Below are 10303 nucleotides of genomic sequence, written 5' to 3'. Positions count from 1 at the left end.
TTGATGAAGGCATTGCTCACAAACTGAGGGCCGTTATCGTGTACAATTCTTCTCAGAACTCCATATCAGTAGATGATGTGGTGTTTAATAAACTTGACGACGTTGCTAGTCTTCACTTCTCTTAATAACACTGCTTTAGCTCACTTTGAGAAGTAATCGGTGATTGCCAAAATGAAACGGTCTCCTTTGACCGACGGCGGGAAGATAGGACCGAAGATATCCATTACCCATCTCTCGAATGGCCATGAAGTGGCTGATGGGTGTAGGTGTTCCGGAGGATGATGCATGTAATTTGCGTGTATTTGGCATGCGTGGCACCGCCGGGCGTAGTCGATCACGTCCTTAACCATGGATGGCCAATAAAATCCATTTCTTCTGAGACGATCGCAGAGCTTGGGACTGGGTTAATGTGTACCACAAGTTCCGTCATGAGCTTCTTTGATAGCTCATTCTTCTTCTTTTGTTGAGAGGCATTGAAGTAGTAGTCCGTCGTATGCGTGTCGATACAATGTTCGGGTTGTTGAATTGTAATAGAATCTCGGTGCCATTCGTCGCACCGAGTCTCTTTCTTTTACATCTTACAGTAAAATTCCATGTACGACGTAGTCGATAATAGAGAATCGCCAATCTCGATGTTCAAGCTCAATTCTGGCGACGTGCATCTCTTTGATTTCCAAAGTGCATTCTGGCACATAAAGTTAATGAGTTTTGATTCTAACCCATTGTTCTGTGTCGGGAGGTTGCACCAAAGATACTGCTAATAATGCCAATGCATCTGCATATGCATTTTGGAGATGTGGAATGTATTCAATGAAAAATTCCTCAAACAAACCTGCCATCTCGATGGCCACCTTGTGGTACGGTATCAAGTCTTGATTCCTGACTTCGTACTCTCCTCAGATTAGATTGACTATCAATTGAGAATCACAAAAAGCTTCAAGATATTCGACCCCCAGCTCTTTGGCAAAGCTAAGTCCGATGAGTAGTGCGTTGTATTCAGCTACGTTATTAGAGCATTTTCCTACCAATGAGTAGGCTCGGGGTATCACGTGCTTCTCCGGGGAGACTAGGACGACTCTGACTCCTACAGAGATCTTAGAATTACCAGGAGCGCTAACCATGTTAGTTGCCCGAGAAGCAACGTCGAAGTACAATTGCCAAATGTGTTGATGAGAAGTAACACTAACCTCATGTGTTTTATCTAGCAAATCTTCATACAATTCGGCTGCGTCAATTGTAGGGTTAGCTGCTAAGAGATTACAAATTGCCTGTCCTTTGACTGATTTCTGTTGTTTGAAGTGCAACTTGTACTGGGATAGGAGTAGGGCCCATTTTGCTAATCTCCAATTCATAGAGTCTGGTTGCTTCATGAATACCCGAACCGGGTTGATGTTTGAAATGGCATAGATTGTCTGTCCAACGAGATAGTGCCGCATCTTTTGGATGGCGAACAATAAAGTGAGGCATTCCTTCTCGATCATTGGATATCGAGACTCAGCACCTACCTAAGTTCGGCTTAAGTAATAGACGGCCTGTTCGTGACTGTTGTCATCGTCTTGTGCGAGCAAAGCACTTAACGAGTGGTTCATCGTCTTAATATAAATCAAGAATGATTTACCTTATTTCGATACTACGAGAACAGGAGGATTCGCCAGATATGCTTTGATATCCTCGAATGCCTTTTGACAAGCGTCGTCCCAAATGAATGATACACCCTTCTTAGCGAGTTTGGAAAATGGTTGGTATTTCTCGGAAAGATTTGAGATGAAATGATGAATATAAGCTAGCCGTCCTTGCAATCCTCTGAGTTCTTTAAGGTTCCTCGGGGGTTGCAATTCGTTTATTGCTTTCACTTTGTTGGGGTCAATACGGATACCCTTCATGGTGATGATGAATCCCAGAAACTTACCACTGGACATTCTGAGGAAAGACTTAGTGGGGTTCATCTTCAACTGATGAGTCCGCATGAGATCGAACATCATCTTCAGATCTTTGATATGGCCGTCTTTATTATGACTTTTCACGACTAGGTCATCGACATAGCATTCGACGGTTTTCTGGAGGTGTTCTTGAAAAAATTTTAACATCGCTGGTTGATAGGTTGCGCATGCGTTCTTTAATCTGAAAGGCATAACCGTATAACAGAAGACACCGAGAGGAGTTCTGAACGCGATATGTTTTTCATCGTCTGGATACATCTTGACTTGATTGTAACCCGAAAATCCGTCCATAAAGGACATTCTCTCAAATCCACATGTGTTATCAATAATAACATTCATGATTGGAAGAGGAAAATCATCTTTTTGAGGACTGGTACGATATTTGCCAGCCAATCAAGATGTTGTTCTTCTCTGATAAAACCAGAGTCATTCAATTTCTTGACTTTTGCCTTAATTGCCTCCATAATCTAGGGATGAAACCGTCTCTAGGCCTGTTTGACAGGTTTGGCATCTGATTTGATGTTGAGGCTATGCATTGCTATCTTCGGATCAATTCCTGGCATATCCTCATAATTTCCAGGTGAAGATGTCTATATACTCCTTAATGAGGGTGATCAGTTCTTCCTTTTCGTCTAGTGGAAGACTACCACTGACGAATACAGGTTTTGGATTCTCTTCATTTCCCATATTTACCTGGACTACTTTATCTTCGGTGGGTGGTTTCCTTTGCTCAAAACGATCCTCGTACTGAATATTCAGGTGATGAATCCGCGAGTCTTCCCAAGTGGGTAATTGATCCTCTTCTTCTATTGTAGTAGGATCGACCGTGGCCATATTTGACATCAAGCTTTTGAATATTTCCCTAATACTAACATCAGAATCCTAATTAGAAGAATCGGATGAGTATCCGTCATCATTTGCTAATTGATCAAGGACTTGCCCGCAACTTTCTTAATCAGATGAAGAGGTGTAGCCCAGGTACCTTTTATAGCCATAATAATTATCGGGTTTTCCTCTTGGTACATAGGCTGGATGAGGTGGAACTCGTGGGCCTCGACCAAAACAAAGGCCTTCTTCAAGCACGAAATTATATCCCCACTTCTTCATTAAATCACGCGATTACTGACTATACTTGGAGAGATAGGGTCGGGGTTTCTCTTCATCATTATTTACCTTTAAAAAAGGATTTGATGGTGGGAACATCTCCCCTTTGCTAAAAACTAACTCTTTTCTACCCCCTGCCTTGGTAGGAATGACAAGGGTTGTTCCCAATGAGCCTTGGACATGCTTTGATGTTAAGCAGGAGGATCAAAGCGGTAGGTGTATGTCAGGGTTCTCATATAATCCCTACATTACGTCGTCCAGACATAGTGAGTACTCTAAATCATTATTTATTACTTCTTTGGTAAGTTACCAATTACAACTATTGTCTGACGACTCACCGTCTTCAGGGCTGATTACAAAGGGTACAATGTCATTTAGTACAAAACCACCATTCTAACCAAGCCTGGCTTCGGTATCTGCTTCTTATTTGCTGTCTGTGCCTTGAGCCGATGATTAAGTGTCGGATTCAGCACCGTATAGAAGGGAGTCAGTAAAATAATTTTCCAATCCCTTAAACGGTTGTTTATCCACGACCACCGTCCTTATCTCATTATTAGTGTCTACATATTTTAGACATTGATGGAGAGTGGAGGGGACGATAAGATTACCATGGATCCAGGGTCGTCCCAATAGTAAATTATAGAAGGTTTTTGCGTCAATCACGTAGCACGTGACTTCTGACTTTAAATCCCCAAGTTAGTATTTTACCCGGATTTTACCTAATGGCCTAGACCCACTGGTATTGAATCCGTAGATGACGGTGCCCGTCGAGGATAATCTGCTCGCGGGGATCCCAAGATTGTACATCAGTCAGAGCAGCATGATGCTAACAGCGGAACCGGATCGACTAGGATTTGGTTGACGACGTTGGAGCTGATGTACCCGGTGAAGTATAAGGGCCTATCATATTTTGAGTTTGATACTTGCATATCATCTTTGGTGAATGTTATGCAAGGGAATTGCTTAGGCGTCAGGTCACAATCTTTAGGAGCTGGTTTGATGTGAGTGAGAAATACATCAGCATCGACCAGGGCTTTTTGCAAGGCTTCCCTCGTGTCTTTAGAGAGACGCAGCAATTCGTATAAAGTTATTCTTGCTGGGATGTTGGCTAGTTGAGTCATAACGTCAAAGCGGTATGGTGTGCTTAAATTCCCCGCTTTATCTCTCCTAATTAGGGGATTGAATCAAGACTGTTTTGGGTTCTGGATCTCTTGGTGTTGTGGTTCTTTTCCTTTTTGTTTACTAGTCGGTTGTTGCTATAGGTGCATGGGGAGTTGTAGCCACCCCCAGCTCAGCCAATGTTAACATTTGGATTAGAGGCTTCAGGATACTTGTAGTGATATTCATTTTCACCCCTAGTAGCGAACGCTTCTTGTTCGTCCTCGGAAAGTGATAAAGTAAGGATGCTTTCATCATCTTTTTCAAGAATTACCATGGCTGGACAACAAGATTTGCCCTTGTTATTGGACTTCTTTTCAGATGAGCAACCTGCCCATTGTTCATCATTGAGCAGATCTGGATGGACCCAAAGAATTTCTCCGTTAGAAGTTGTGTGCGGTACAAGTCCCTTCTGGCGTTGTCCATAGGGATTATCGTTAATAGTTTTCACCTTCACTTTTGGTACAGGTTATTGTTGGAACCATAGCAAAGGGACCGATCCAAAGCTGATAGATATCACGTATGCGCCCACTTTCTTTTCCTTAGGCTGCTTTGGAGTGATGATACCCACATCGATTAGGGCTTAAATTTTGTCTTTGAGAGCATAGCACGTCTTTATGGGATTGTGGACTATTCTGTGGAACACACAGTATCGCGGGTCCGTAGTTTTGTTAGCTCCCTCGTGATCAGTGATTGGGGGTAGCTTAATTTTATCATTCTCCAACAAGTATTTAAAAATGTCGAGAACCTTATCTTCCTTGAAAGAATATTCTTTTGGGAATTTTGGCTCAATAGTCTTATGTTGCCTTGGAGGTCGTTGTTGCCATTGGGGTGTTTGCTGGCGTGGCGTTTGTTGTTGCGGTTGCTATTAGGGTTGCAATTGGAATGTTTGATTTGCATCCGCTACATTTACCTGTGACTTACCTTTACCACGGGGGGTGAAGTTCTGTTTTGAGGCATTATTGGGTGGCTGACCCCTTTCAGTTTTTTTCCTTTTGAGGAAGCGTTCAGCCTGCTCCCCTCGCACCTTTAACTCTTTCCACGTTTTGGATGGTGTCAAGCTCATAACTTCTAACACATCCAAAGAAAGGTTGTTGTGACACGTTTGGAGAATAAATTCTTTAGTGACCGGGTCTCTGCAATTCATTGCTTTATTTCGGAAATGTTTGACAAAATTTTCAACCAGCTCCCCATCTTTCTGCTTCTCATCAAAGAGTGTTCCAATAGACACTTCGGTATCATCGTCGAAGAAGTTGGTGAGAAACATAGTTTCTATATCATCCCAACTATTGATACTTCCTTGCTTGAGACGGCGGTAACAATCGAAAGCAACCACGCGAAGAGTTCCCACAAATGATCGAACCATCAGAGGTTTATTACCTGAAATGACCCTAAGGTGAGATTTGAAGTAAATCAAGTGTTGAGTGGGTGAACCTCTTCCGTCGAATGGCGTGAAGTTAATCAGGTTGAACTTGGCTGTATGGAATTGATTCTCATTCTCTTGGATAAGGTCGCGAAATGCTGGTCTTCTTTATCTCTTAAGCAGACATCAAAGCATTAATTTTACTTTCGAGATCTTTCATCTTGAGTCCCTCACTTGTATCTTTCTTAGGGTGATCCCGGGGGGAAGTGACATAGTCCTCTTTCGTGTTGTTATTACCTGAGGAATCGCTCCCAGTATTGTTGCCAGAAATAGGGGCATCAATGATGATATTCTCCTCTACTTCCCGATCATTATCAAATTGGTTAGGATTATTACGACGGCTAGATTCTCCCTGCTGATTTGTCAGCACCGCGATTTGTTGGTTGATGCGGCATAATTATGTACCAAAATTGCAAGTACACAATTGATCAAGTTATAATATAAAAAGTTATCGATCCCACGAGGAAGATGATTTTAAGAGATTATTAGAATTGGTTCTCGTGTTTTGTACGTGACAAAATTAGGATTAAAGAATAAGTGTGAGAGTTATGATGAGTGAGAGTGATTGTTGTGAATATATGCAAGTAACAATAAATTGAATTTTAGAGAAGAGAAGTAAGAATCAAAGAATAAAACAAAAAGCAAGAATAATAGAGAAGAGAAGTAAGAATCAAAGAATAAAACAAAAAGCAAGAATAAAAAGAGAGAAAAACAAGAAAACCAAAGATGGAGGATTCAATTAAAGATATGAGTGATCTAGAATTGAATCAACTAGCTAATCTCAATTATAAAATACAAACTATTCTCTTTTTATCATATTTCAACTTAGATTTATTAAGCATAGACTATCAAACCATTTAAGGAAAGTATAACCTATCAAATTACCATCTGAGTCAAAATAAAAATCATGATAAGAACAACAACAAGATAGTAATCCTAGAATTCATAAGTATAACCTATCAAACCACTCAAGATAAGCATAGATTATCAAATTCTTCTTCTATCAATTAGTTCTCTAGTTGATTATCCTATACATGATCATTTTAAGTGTAAGAGAATAATTTCCATAACATAAAGGATATTAGACTACTTTCATATAATTCTAATATTACTACAAGAATTAATTTCACATCTTAAGAAATAAAAGCAAGAAGAAAAGAACTAATTACAAAAATAAAAAGAAAAGAAAAATCTAAACTATGAATAAAAATAAATCTAACTACAAAGAATTAAAATCTAAACTATAAAATAAATTGCAAAAATTAAATCCATGAAAATAAATCTACTCTACAAATTAAAGTACAAAAAGAAATAAATAGACAAGAAAATAAATCTACCCTACAAGCAAGAATGTAAATCTAACTAATAAGCAATAATAAAGAAATTACTAAAAAAAAAATACAAACCTTCAAATTGCTCTTCATCTCCATCCTCATCATCCAACGAAGAGGAGAAAAGAAAATTTTAAAGTGGAGAAAAATTCTTTTATTGATTGTAACAAAAAGTTATAATTTTTGGAAGGTCTTCTCAATTAAGAGTAATCATCCTTTCCAAATAGAGTTACAAAATGTTTTACACTTGCCCACGGATATGAATTATTAATTCATAATTATAAGAAGTTGCAACAAAATTTTGTAAATTAAAAAAGCAAGCATGTTAATTTAAAATCCGCTCATGAGTTATTAGCATCTAAGTTTGGAACCATTTTCAATGAAAATATGATCATAAAAGAAAACAATGGGAATATTAAATTAGATCATGATTCTCTTATTTCCTGATAAATCGACTTACGGGCTATTTCCGGTTTTCTTTCACGTTTTCGGGTCGTATCTTTCGATCCTAGGCTTATATATACTCATTTAAAACCTAGTTTGCTGCACTTTTTTGTGAGAATATAGCAGCCACCTCTCCTCTAAAACCCTAGTTCAAGTTTTTGAGTTTTTGATAAAGTTTGGTGAAGGATTCACTGAGAGGAAGGCGAGATCTGTGTTTGTACCAAAGGAAGAGGTCTTGCACGCATGTTGGAAGGATCAACAGCGATGTGAGGCAAGATTATCTTCATCCAAACCCACCTCATAGTTAAATAACTAGTTTAGATGCTTAATATGATGTTGAATACGTGTTTTCATGCTTTAATCCTAACTTGTGGTGTTAAAAGTCAGATTTTTGATATTAAATCTTAAACCATTGCTAGATCAGTAATCTTTTCTTGCTGTTTATGATAGAATAATGATCATGATCTTTAGGGTTTTAATTATTTTCATTTTAAATCTTTTAAACATTGTTTATGATAGAATAATGATCATGATCTTTAGGGTTTTAATTATTTTCATTTTAAATCTTTTAAACATGCTTAACTTATGTTGATCTTTAGGGTTTTAATTATTTTCATTTTAAATCTTTTAAACATGCTTAACTTATGTAATAACCCTAGTTTGATGTTAAATTATCTTTTCGTGCTAATTAATCATGCTTAAACGCTAGGTTTGTGATACCTAAATAAGTTAGACATGTTTAAATGAATTTTATGTCTCTGTCCATATTTATAAATGATCATGCCATGGCAATCATGTGATATTTCATGCCTTTATTAAAAATCTTATATAATCATGTTACTAACCTTAATTAGTTTTAATCTAAATGCTAAATCATGTAATCTGATCTCTATGAATTAGTTGTACATATTTATAACCTGGTTCCTATGTTCCATGTTGAATAGTATGAGGTTTTTTTAGAAGTATCGTAGAAAACATCAAAACATCAACCTGGAAGTCGACTTGCCACAAGTTGACTTATGCTAGGTATAAGTCGACTTACGAGCATTTTTCCAGATTTCATGAGTTTTGTTTTTGCACTATTTTGAAAAGCGTTTGTGGGATTCGAACCGCACTTTTGTACACGTACATTCACGAATACACCTGTACAGTGTCATTGCACACACATGAGTAAGCCAAAGGGGGTTTTGACAAGAGTTGGGTTATTTTTAATAGAGTAGTGATTGTTCCTACACTAGTTGGATATCGTTAATGAGCATAACTTAGCACTATATGGTACAATACATCGATATACCAGATATACACAATTTTTGCATAAGATGGATATCGTTGATGAGCTCAGTTCAGTGCTACATGAGGTAGTGCGTCGATATTCCATATGTATAGGCCATTGAGTCGGGTTTGAATGCTTTTGTATAGCATTCCATCCGCACGAGTGTACGATGAGGCTAGTAAGCCGTCTATTTATGGTGATTGAGAACCATCTATTTGCATACCTATGTGGTAGGTCGTCTCGCACTCAGCCTATGTACTAAGATCGGGATAAGACTAATGAGCCATGTACATAGTTCAGAATACCTACAGGATAGTCCATGACTTAAGACTATTGATTTATAGCCTAAGTTTTAGGCGGATGTCAGTTATGAGTTCAACTCATCTTTGAGATAAATGACCGAGATACTTTGCTCTTGAAAGTATACGGGATTATATGTTGGTATTTATTTTATCTCTCCAGTGATTGTGGAAGATATTATAAATACAATATAATGAGGTCTTTATATTTCTTCTCTATTTTCTTTACTTGTTAGTTGGGATCAATGATTAGCAATTCACAATTTGAGATATATGGTATATATAGAAGGTTTCCTTGTTTAGATTATTTCGCTCGACCTACCAATCTCGTGTTGTAAATTTCTACTTGTTGATCTTATTAGTTTGTCTTTTTCTAGTTCGGTGTTAATGTTTAGATATCTATAATTTGAGACATATGGTATATACATGAGGGTTTCTTTATTTGGATTATTTCGCTCGACGTACTACGTCTTGTGTTGTAGGTTTCTAAATATTAATTCCATTTGGTACAGGAAAAATATTCTAGGTAGACAATGCTTAATAGATAGAGCCTCCACTCCATCTAGTAGCCCTTCCCCTGGGAACGGATGGAGGTAATCTTGTTGTAATACTCTGACGCTCTTGTTGTTATTTTTTGTTGTTTTCTTTCCTTTCAGGCGGTACAAAGGTATGAAGAGCCGTAGGATGATGAAGTTCTTGCATAGTCGCCATCACATAAATATTAGTAGGGGCTCTACAGTAAATTTTTATGATTTTATTCAGACATTAGAGTTTTATATTCATATTGTAAAGACAGTGTGCCTTAGTACGATTTTTAGTTGATTCATGTTGAGACATTTTCATTATTTTAGATATTAGATGTGGTTCAATTAAGACATGATTTGTATTTATGAAATACCTCTTTCTATATCATGTCTGTTATTTCTATTTCCTATTTTGACTATTTTGTACATGCACTTTTATTTGATTTCACTAGAGGATATTACTGTGATTGGTGAAATGTGTTTATGTATAGTGTGCGTGCGTGGCAGGTTTGATATCTCTCGGTTTGCCTTGGACTGCAGCCATGTATGAAACCAGGGGCGTCACAAACCATTTTCAATGAAAATATGATTATAAAAGAAAACAATGGGAAAATTAAATTGGATAATGATTCTCTTATTTCAAATTTTGCTAAATTAACTCATGAGAAAGATAATACCATATTAGTAGTAGAAAATATGAGAAATGAAAGTGCTTCTTTTGCAAATAGCTATATATGTTCTTGTAGACGGTAAAAAATACCTCTATGGGTCTACAGGAAATTTGCCTACGAGAAGAGTTCGCACGCC

The sequence above is a fragment of the Asparagus officinalis genome, chromosome 7, assembly GCF_001876935.1.
Source record: "Asparagus officinalis chromosome 7, Aspof.V1, whole genome shotgun sequence".
NCBI classification, from domain to species: domain Eukaryota; kingdom Viridiplantae; phylum Streptophyta; class Magnoliopsida; order Asparagales; family Asparagaceae; genus Asparagus; species Asparagus officinalis.
Note: the sequence above shows the minus strand (reverse complement) of the source record.